Here is an 8671-nt window from a genome sequence, read left to right as displayed (position 1 = left end):
AGGTAATTTTCATTTAAACCTTGAACTATTGCATCTTTTGGTGTCTGGGGCAAACTGACAGGGCTTTTAAAATGGATTAACCGTTAGTACATTTCTCAATACCTGTAGATATGTCATTACCAATCACGTTAAGTTGTATATCATTCTATTTCTAATGACATAAAGTTCTATCTCCTAAAATTTTGATTTTTCTTAAAAAAAACCTGCAAATTATGTCTCACTCCCATCATCTCCAGTCAAGTGTTCTCAGTCTCAGTGATCTTCTATGAGGTTTTATAACATCCCTTACATGCTCCATGACCTCACAACCTTGCTGTCTGCATTAACACACATGCCCCAATCTGGCCTCCTCCTAACACCGACATCTCACATTATCCCTGCTCCTTCCGAACGCTAGGCCAGTAATTGCACGACACTTACCTTGTTGACTTGACAGCATCTGACCGCATTCACCCACAGTGGTGTGATTAGCAAGGTGAGATGTTAACTCCATAAGAACATGTGACAACTTTGGCACTTTCGCTAAGCCTTGGCACAGTCGCTCCGAGCTCCTGTGAAGGGATGGTATGGGAGTTCTCTAACGATGAGCTCTTAACAAGCTCTGCTGGTATTTGAGAAAGAGGCTTTTTAAAAATAGCGCTTCGTTACCAGGCTCTCCATCTCTGAATGCTGCCTGCGAGCCTGCCATTGAGACTGAGCGCTGTGGATAGGCCCCTATGGGGTGCAGTAACAAGAAGGGATTACTGTGACATTACCTGACTCTGCATTCTCACAGTTCCAGTGGGATTGTGGGGAATGAGACAAAGTTGTTAAATCTTCAATTTCTTTACTGTTGCATTATATACATACTATAGAAGGGAGAAAGGAAGTATGGCAAAAGTGAATGTATGAGCAAGTTAATATGGAAGTAATATGCAATATGCATTTTTGTTAAAAAATCATTTTATTATGTAAATCACTGTGTGGAAAAAAAAAACTTCTACAGCAGTTGCATATGCATATTTTAAGATGCAGAGACAGGACAGAATTATGGTAAAATATTGCCAGGAGCTCATTAAGGCCAGTGTGTGAAACCTGTTTTCTTCAGTGTGTTTCTGTTTCTTTGCACTCCTATTGCTTTTCTCACACTGCTTCCTGTTTTATTCTGTGTGAAGGCTGCTCGTGCTGAGAGCTTCTCCCCCACCTGAGAGTGCATATATATTAGCCCCAACAACCACCATGCTCCATTCCCTCGTCTTCTAATACCTGCCACTTCTGCATCTCTTCTGCACCATCACACTCTCTCTCCATCCATCCTTACATTCCTCTACAACAAGTCTATTTCACCATCTTTCATCTGCCTCATTCTCTGTGTTTCTGTTGACTGGACCAAAGCTTGATCTTCCTGAGGCTGTAAGAGTTTGTTTCCTTTATGTATTCGGTTACCGATTAACCAGATCTGCAAGTAGAACATTAAGAAACAAAACCTAAAGGTAACACTTTACATTAAAGTTCCCTTAACTGAAATTATTTACTGCATTACAACAAACCATGCACTTCCACATTAATACACCGTAAGTAACATTAACAAAGTAACTAACTCTTATATTAGCTGAGGTGTGGCATTAACCAATGTTCGTACCATCAATGAGTAAAATTAAGTCCACAATGAGAACAAGAGAACAATTTAAACACTTTAATTAAAATATTGGCAGGCACAATTTATGTGAGGCTAAATGACAAGTTATAATATTTACACCTGGAGACCAGAGATCAGTTAATTATCAGCATTTAGGAAATTTAATCTTATTTTTAGTCATAGCTTGAATAAACAGGTGCATTTAAAAATGTTAACTAATTAATACATGTTAACTTTGTTACTTTGTTAACACTGCAGATGCTTTAATAATGCTGAAGTTCATGATTTGTTAATATTAACTAATGCAGTAAATACTGTTAGTTAAAACAGTGGTTCTCAAGCTTTTTGCTGCCAGGAACCACTTTAACTGTAAAATAAATTCCCAGATCCCCTCTTAATCAAATATTCATATATACATAATCAAAATATTCAAATATTAAGGTCATTATGAAACTCTAAAAATGAATATACTGGCTATAAAATAATGGAGCTATAAAACTTTTTATTCCTGAAATGAAGTTATGCGGTTTGGAATAAACCCATTCAATTCAACTGACCAGTGAAAGAGGGTAATAACTATGAACTCAATAATAACCACCTTGATATTTGTGGATCATGATTTTGTTACTACAGATGTATTGATTTATTTGTTTTAAATCATGGACCTCCTGGCTTTGCTTCATGGACCTCTGGGGGGTATCAACTTAAAAATAGATATTCTCTGTAAAAATAAATAAATAAACTGTATGGGTTTCTTCTGGGTTCTCCAGTTTTCTCCCACCTTCCAAAAACATGCCAGTAAGTGGACTGGCTACTCTACATTGCCCCTTAGCGTGAATGAGTGAGTGAGTGAGTGAGTGAGTGAGTGAGTGAGCGTGTATGGTGCCCTGCATGTACTGTTTCCCACCACTGTTCCCAGGATAGCATCTGGAACCACCATGACCCTGACCAGGACAAAGAACTTATTGAAGATGAATGAATGTTACTAATAGGTAGGTGTGAAAGCTCAAAACACAGATGTACTCAGTGAGCTAACAGGGGAAGAGAAAACAAAACCTAAGTAATAATCAAAAACATGCTGAAAACTCAAGCAGCACTCACCGTGCTGGGAACTGCAGTGCATGCTGAGAGGGAAGCTGTGACAGTAGGTAGTTAAGTAGATAGATGGTTAAATAAATAAATAAATAAAGCATTAATCAAATTATTCATTTGTAATAATTTATCAAGTATATTTGATAAATTAAATTTTAATTAATTCTCATTAGTGACCCAAGGAATGTTACTACTTAATGTTTCAGAATTAGTAGTTATACGTCTCTCGTCCCTCAAACTATCCCCCAATTTTCTTGCTTTTTCTTAATGATGGGAAATAAATAGTAAACTCCTTTAGCAAAATTTGATTGGCTTCTCTCCTTCAATTCAGTCAGAGAAGGAGGAAGAAGTGCATAAGGTAAACAGAGATAAGTGTATAAAATGCGGTTTAATAATGTAACACAACTGTGGTAAATCAAAGGTTCTTAGATGTTAAAAAATGTCTTTTTACTGCATGCTTTGTTGAAAAAATGTCATTCCTGGAGACAATATAAAATAGAATAAATGGTTCACTCATCACATCAACTACGCACTGGTTAAATCTAGTGTCACATTTTCCACTGGTGCAGCTGTTAACAGTTATTTTATAAATTGGGGATGGTGAAATCCACTCGGTAAATAATTGTCTTCTTCTCAGTTACTGAATTCCTCATCTCCTTGTAAATCATTAGACAAATTCCAATTCTACAGAAGAGCAGGGATGAGAAAAACGCAGTGTTTTTCCTTGTATAAATAAATATCGAGGTATGCTCCAGAGGACTGGTATGTTAATTAAATGCATGCTTACTTAAATCTGATGATAGCTGGATCTCAGAGCAAACATTGTTTTTTTTTTTTTTTAATTTTGTGTTTATCATCCTCTCATTGTCTTTCCTCACGGAAGTATGTAAAACTCAATTATTATACAACAAAGTTTCACACAATCTCATGCTTTAATTAATATTACTCTAAAGTGATCTCTGTTTGGCATGTTAGCATGGCTCAGGGTGCAGGTATGGAACAGGCAGAGTTGCCCATGCATAAGGGAAATGTTCAGGGGCAATCAGTGCCTAGGGCCAAATTCAGAACTATCTGCCCTTCACTTATCACTCCAAATTTCCAGGTAGGTAGCAGACATATCAGGCAATGATTTCTGTTATACCACCATGCTGTTTAATTCTTGAATCAGAAGGTGTGGATTCATTTTCTACAATAGCCTGACAATAGCCGAAACTACTGGCAGTAGTTTCAGCTGTAAAATAAATGATCTATATAAATGTGCTTGTTTTAATATGTTATAGTAACACCTCATACACGGGGACTTGTATGGTGGAAGCTCCATATAATCTGGAGTCTTGAGTCTCGGGTCACAGCGTTTGTCAGTAAGCTTTCCAACTCAAAGAAGTCTTCAGGACAGAGGATTTTTTTCCCCGGTTTCGCTGTAAAATGACATTCTGCATTTTTTGGTCTTATTAACTTTATGAGACTGCAATGGACAGTGATCCCATCCAGGGTGTTTTCCCGCCTCACACCAAGTCTTCCTAAGATAGGCTCTGAATCCACTGCAGCACAGACCAGGATAAGAGGTTACTGAAAGTGACTGAGTGAGTGATCTTTAAGAGAGAACACAAAAATTGAGACTGGTGAGCAAATGACTGTAACTGTAACATTAAACGTAACTATAAATTTGTGATGTGCCATTCATCATTTAATTAGAAATTGTATAAGGGGAATAAGATATTACGCCTCAGCCTGTATCACACCACCCCCACATAGATTACTTTCCTATAACAGCACTGCCCGTTGTGTGTTATTCCTAATTTAATGTAATGCTGATATATAGAAAACAGCTGGACATGACTGTGCCTTAAATTTGTGCATCTATGATAATAGAACAGCTTGATTTATTCAGTATCGCTGCATTTCAGCATGAATATAGTAATATTCGGCCACAATGTTGTGAGCACAGTGAATTGTCTGAATTAGTATATTGCTTTTAATGAGATTAAAAGCATAAAAGTTCGTTTTTACATTTGCTACTTTTTACATTGTTCACATCAATTTTGTCAGTGTCTCTCTTGGTGCTCATAAAGAGTGTTTTCACTGCAGTACCGCTCTCCTCTGAGGAGTGCTTGTGCTGCCATATTGGGTTTCACAGAGACTATTCACTGGTCCCAAATCCATCAACAAAGCTCAGTTCCTTCCACAACACATACATAGATGGTGAAGCATGCTCAGCTTAGTGAACATATATCTCCCCTCTTTAAATAGCCCTACTGCGGATTTCAGATGAAAAACAATTCAATTTGTTTTGGGCCATTGTGCAAAAACATTAAAAAGCAATTTGTACGATCAGGCTATCGAGCAGTCGCTTTGCCAAAATCACTCCTCAGGTGGATTGTTAGTGTTGTTGAGAGGTTAAAGGGGAGCTGCAATGGATGCAAATGAAAATCGAGTGTGCCAATACATATGTAGGTCTTATTATTTTGAACAGTCTGTCCATAATGATAATTGATTAATTGGTTGCACTCTTTTCTCTCTTTCAGGTAAAGACACATGACACCTCTAATGTCACCCTTATCAGTTTTGACATAAGACTTTCTTAAATTCTCTAGCATTGCTTAAAAAAGGATTTATGAAATACTTATAAATGTGTTATTAAGGCTCTAAAAAATGCTTTTATTTACACTTTGACGATGTGAAATGTCAAACATTAAGGCTGAACTCTAATTAAAGCCAGGCACTAAATTAGAGATAAAGAAAATATAATTAACTCTGTTGTGACAGTGTCATGCACTATGCACAGACAGTTATGAACATCATGACGTTCTAACATAAGTCAGCCAGTCATGGAAAATGTCATAATGAAAATATGTCACATATGGCTCAGCTTGACATTAAAACTTATGACAGCTGACTTGCGCATTCATGCAATTATCCAATCAGCCAATCATGTGGCTGCAGCGCAATGCATAAAATCACAGGTCAAAAGCTTCAGTTAATGTTCACTTCAAACAGCACGATTGGGGTGAGCTGATAGGAAGGTCATGGTATCTCAAAGAAAAAAAAAACACTCTTTATAACCATAGTGAATAGAAAAGCATCTCAGAATGCACAACACGTTGAACCTTGAGGCGGATAGGTTACATCAGCAGAAGATGATATCAGGTTCTACTCCTGTCAGCCAAGAACTCGGTGAAGCTCTTAATCTGTATCAGGTGGATGTTTGCATTTGATGCTTTAATACTGTAGCTTGGTCTAACAGATAACTTATATAGCTAACAACTTTCTGGAAAAGCAGTGCACTCTCTGCCACTTAGCTAGAAAGTGTAAGGGCAAATCATTATATTAATTCTTGAAGAAAGTCCTTCTTTAACTGATGGCACAACTGATGCTTGAATGGCCTTCAGAGACATCTGTCAGTTTAACACTTAGGTTTTGCACATAACATACCTTTTGTTATTCACAAATGTTCAGAAATAGTAGACCGTCAAACAAAATGGGTTTAACAAACAAATTTGCATAGGAAGGTAAATTAAAGGAAAAAAAAAAAAAAAAAAAAGCTGAGATTGAGTTGTTTGCTGTCTTGCTGTTTCATTCTTTATCTTATTGTTAGCTCATTAAAGCTGATGAATATAAACAATTGCTCAGCAACACCCCTTAATCACTCACAAGGCAGAGAGTTTTTGGAGTCTCACTGGTTATAAAACTGCTACACTATAGAGGACTTGAAATAGTCTATGTTCAATGATGAAAAAAATCCTCCTTTATGGTATATGCATAAATGTGTCACTAATGTCCTTCTAAAATACTACATAGAAGGATAATAATGCACTAACGAAGCATTAATTACTTTACAAATATTAAAATACATATTAAAATACAGTCAGAGTAAACTGAAATAAATACGCTATTTCATAGCACTTCAACAGAGCCATGGCTGAAATGGATACATTTGCAGTATAACATAATTCAGTTTTCTTCATCTCAGCTTGTTGTTATTTATCCCACTAGTCATTGTTCTCAATCTTGTTCTGAAAACAAGGTTAATTTTACATCAAATGCCTTGCGTGGCCATATTATTGTAGCCTATGAGTTTTTATTTGGCATGGGTGCTGATGTTTGCACTGAGTTAGACTATAATTAGTGTAGCTCTTGGTGTAAACACATGGTTGTCTATCATTCACTCCCCTGTGTCTTTAACCAGGTGCGTCTCAACTCCGGCATGATTACACCTAATTCATTTCTCCATTTTCCTTGTCAAACCTAATCACATTAAATGGGGATCTAGATCTAAATCTGGATTTCCTGAAAGCTGCTTTGTGTCAGTGTCTATTCTTTAAAAGTGCTATACAAATAAAATTGAATTGAAGGTAATTGAAATAAACGGGCATTACTGTTCTCAAGGCACGTATCTAGTTAGTCAAAGGAAGAGTCTTGTAGGCAGGCTGTTAACACACACCTTTAGGAAAAATAGAGAAACACTTAATAGAAGAATGTAAAGGATGCTGAATTGATCGTCTCTAATTATCACTTCCATGGCCTTTACCTGCATGTTAAGAGTTAATGAGTGTGCTGATGTGTGTGTGAGAGAGAAAGTGTAGTAGCTGTTTTAAACAGTGGTGACATTAGAAAAGAATAGAAACCTATGCAGGGTAATTACCAATCTGTTTTCAATGGCTGCAGGTAATGTTGCTCGGGGGTAGCCCCAGGTCTGCCTTCCTCACAGTGCCTCCAATTACTCACTTGCGTCCCTGAGCTCTGCATTTTTACTCAGTCAGATGATGTCCTGCTTCTCTCCCAGCCCCTGATCCCAGGGATTCAGATAGCTGTAATGATAGCGATTCTCTTTATTCCAAAGGCAATTAAAATGTCGGGTTTTCAACAGGGCTGTTGAAGACAAGTGGAAAGCGACAGAAGAGTGTGCAGTGCATAGTGCTAAAAGGCCTTGAGCTTTCCAGCAGGCTTCAATGATAGGTATGTGCTTCCACTAATTGACCTGAGAATAAAACATACCATATTTCACTGAAAAAAAAGTTACAGTCAATTTTACTGGTAATTTGTAGCTTGAATTTGCTTTAGGTTCAGCATTGAGGGCTAATTCTGATCACTTTTCATGGTGGCTACAAATGTGACTAAATAAAGATGGATATCAAATTTAATGGCTTAAAAATAATTTAATCTTATGCATCCGTCCATTTTCTGTACCGCTTATCCTACACAGGGTTGTGGGGAGCCTTGAGCCTATCCCAGGGGACTCGGGGCACCAGGCGGGGGACACCCTGGATGGGGTGCCAAGCCATTGCAGGGCACAATCGCACAAACATTCACACACCCATTCACTCATTACAGACAATTTAGAGATGCCAGTCAGCCTACAACGCATGTCTTTGGAGTGGCAAGGAAGCCTCACACAGGGCAAAGGAAATCGAACCCCCAGCCCTGGAGCTGTGAAGCAAACATGCTAACCACTAACTCACCGTGCTCGCCCTAATTTAATCTTATAACATCTCGAATATTATCTCAGTTAAGGAAATCTGTAACAAAATTAGTAAAATGCAATTTGCTTGACAGGTCATATGACACAAACCAATTTTATATGAAGCAGAATGTGTATTTCCCCAGAGAGCCGCAGCTTGTCATTAGAAGCTTTTGAATTAAGCAGTTAATTTTAAACACTGTAAAACAGAAGAAACCCCATTAATTAATGCCAGAAATGCATTAATTTAAACATAATTTCACAAGAGATGATGTCATCCTTTAAGAGGTTCCTTAAGTAGCATGCTACTAGCTGGATGTGTACAAGGTAGTGTACAGAAAATATGATAATGAAATGAATCAGCAGTTAGGTTATTCCTTTAGTAGTGATGGAATATGTGCAGTGTAGGTTGATTAAAGTTATATGTAAAACAAAATATTGCAAATAATAGTTCAGTTTTCACCCAGTCATATTAACTACTAACATTCAAGAGCTAATGTTGC

This window comes from Pangasianodon hypophthalmus, chromosome 4 (assembly GCF_027358585.1).
Source record: "Pangasianodon hypophthalmus isolate fPanHyp1 chromosome 4, fPanHyp1.pri, whole genome shotgun sequence".
Classification (NCBI taxonomy): domain Eukaryota; kingdom Metazoa; phylum Chordata; class Actinopteri; order Siluriformes; family Pangasiidae; genus Pangasianodon; species Pangasianodon hypophthalmus.
Note: the sequence above shows the minus strand (reverse complement) of the source record.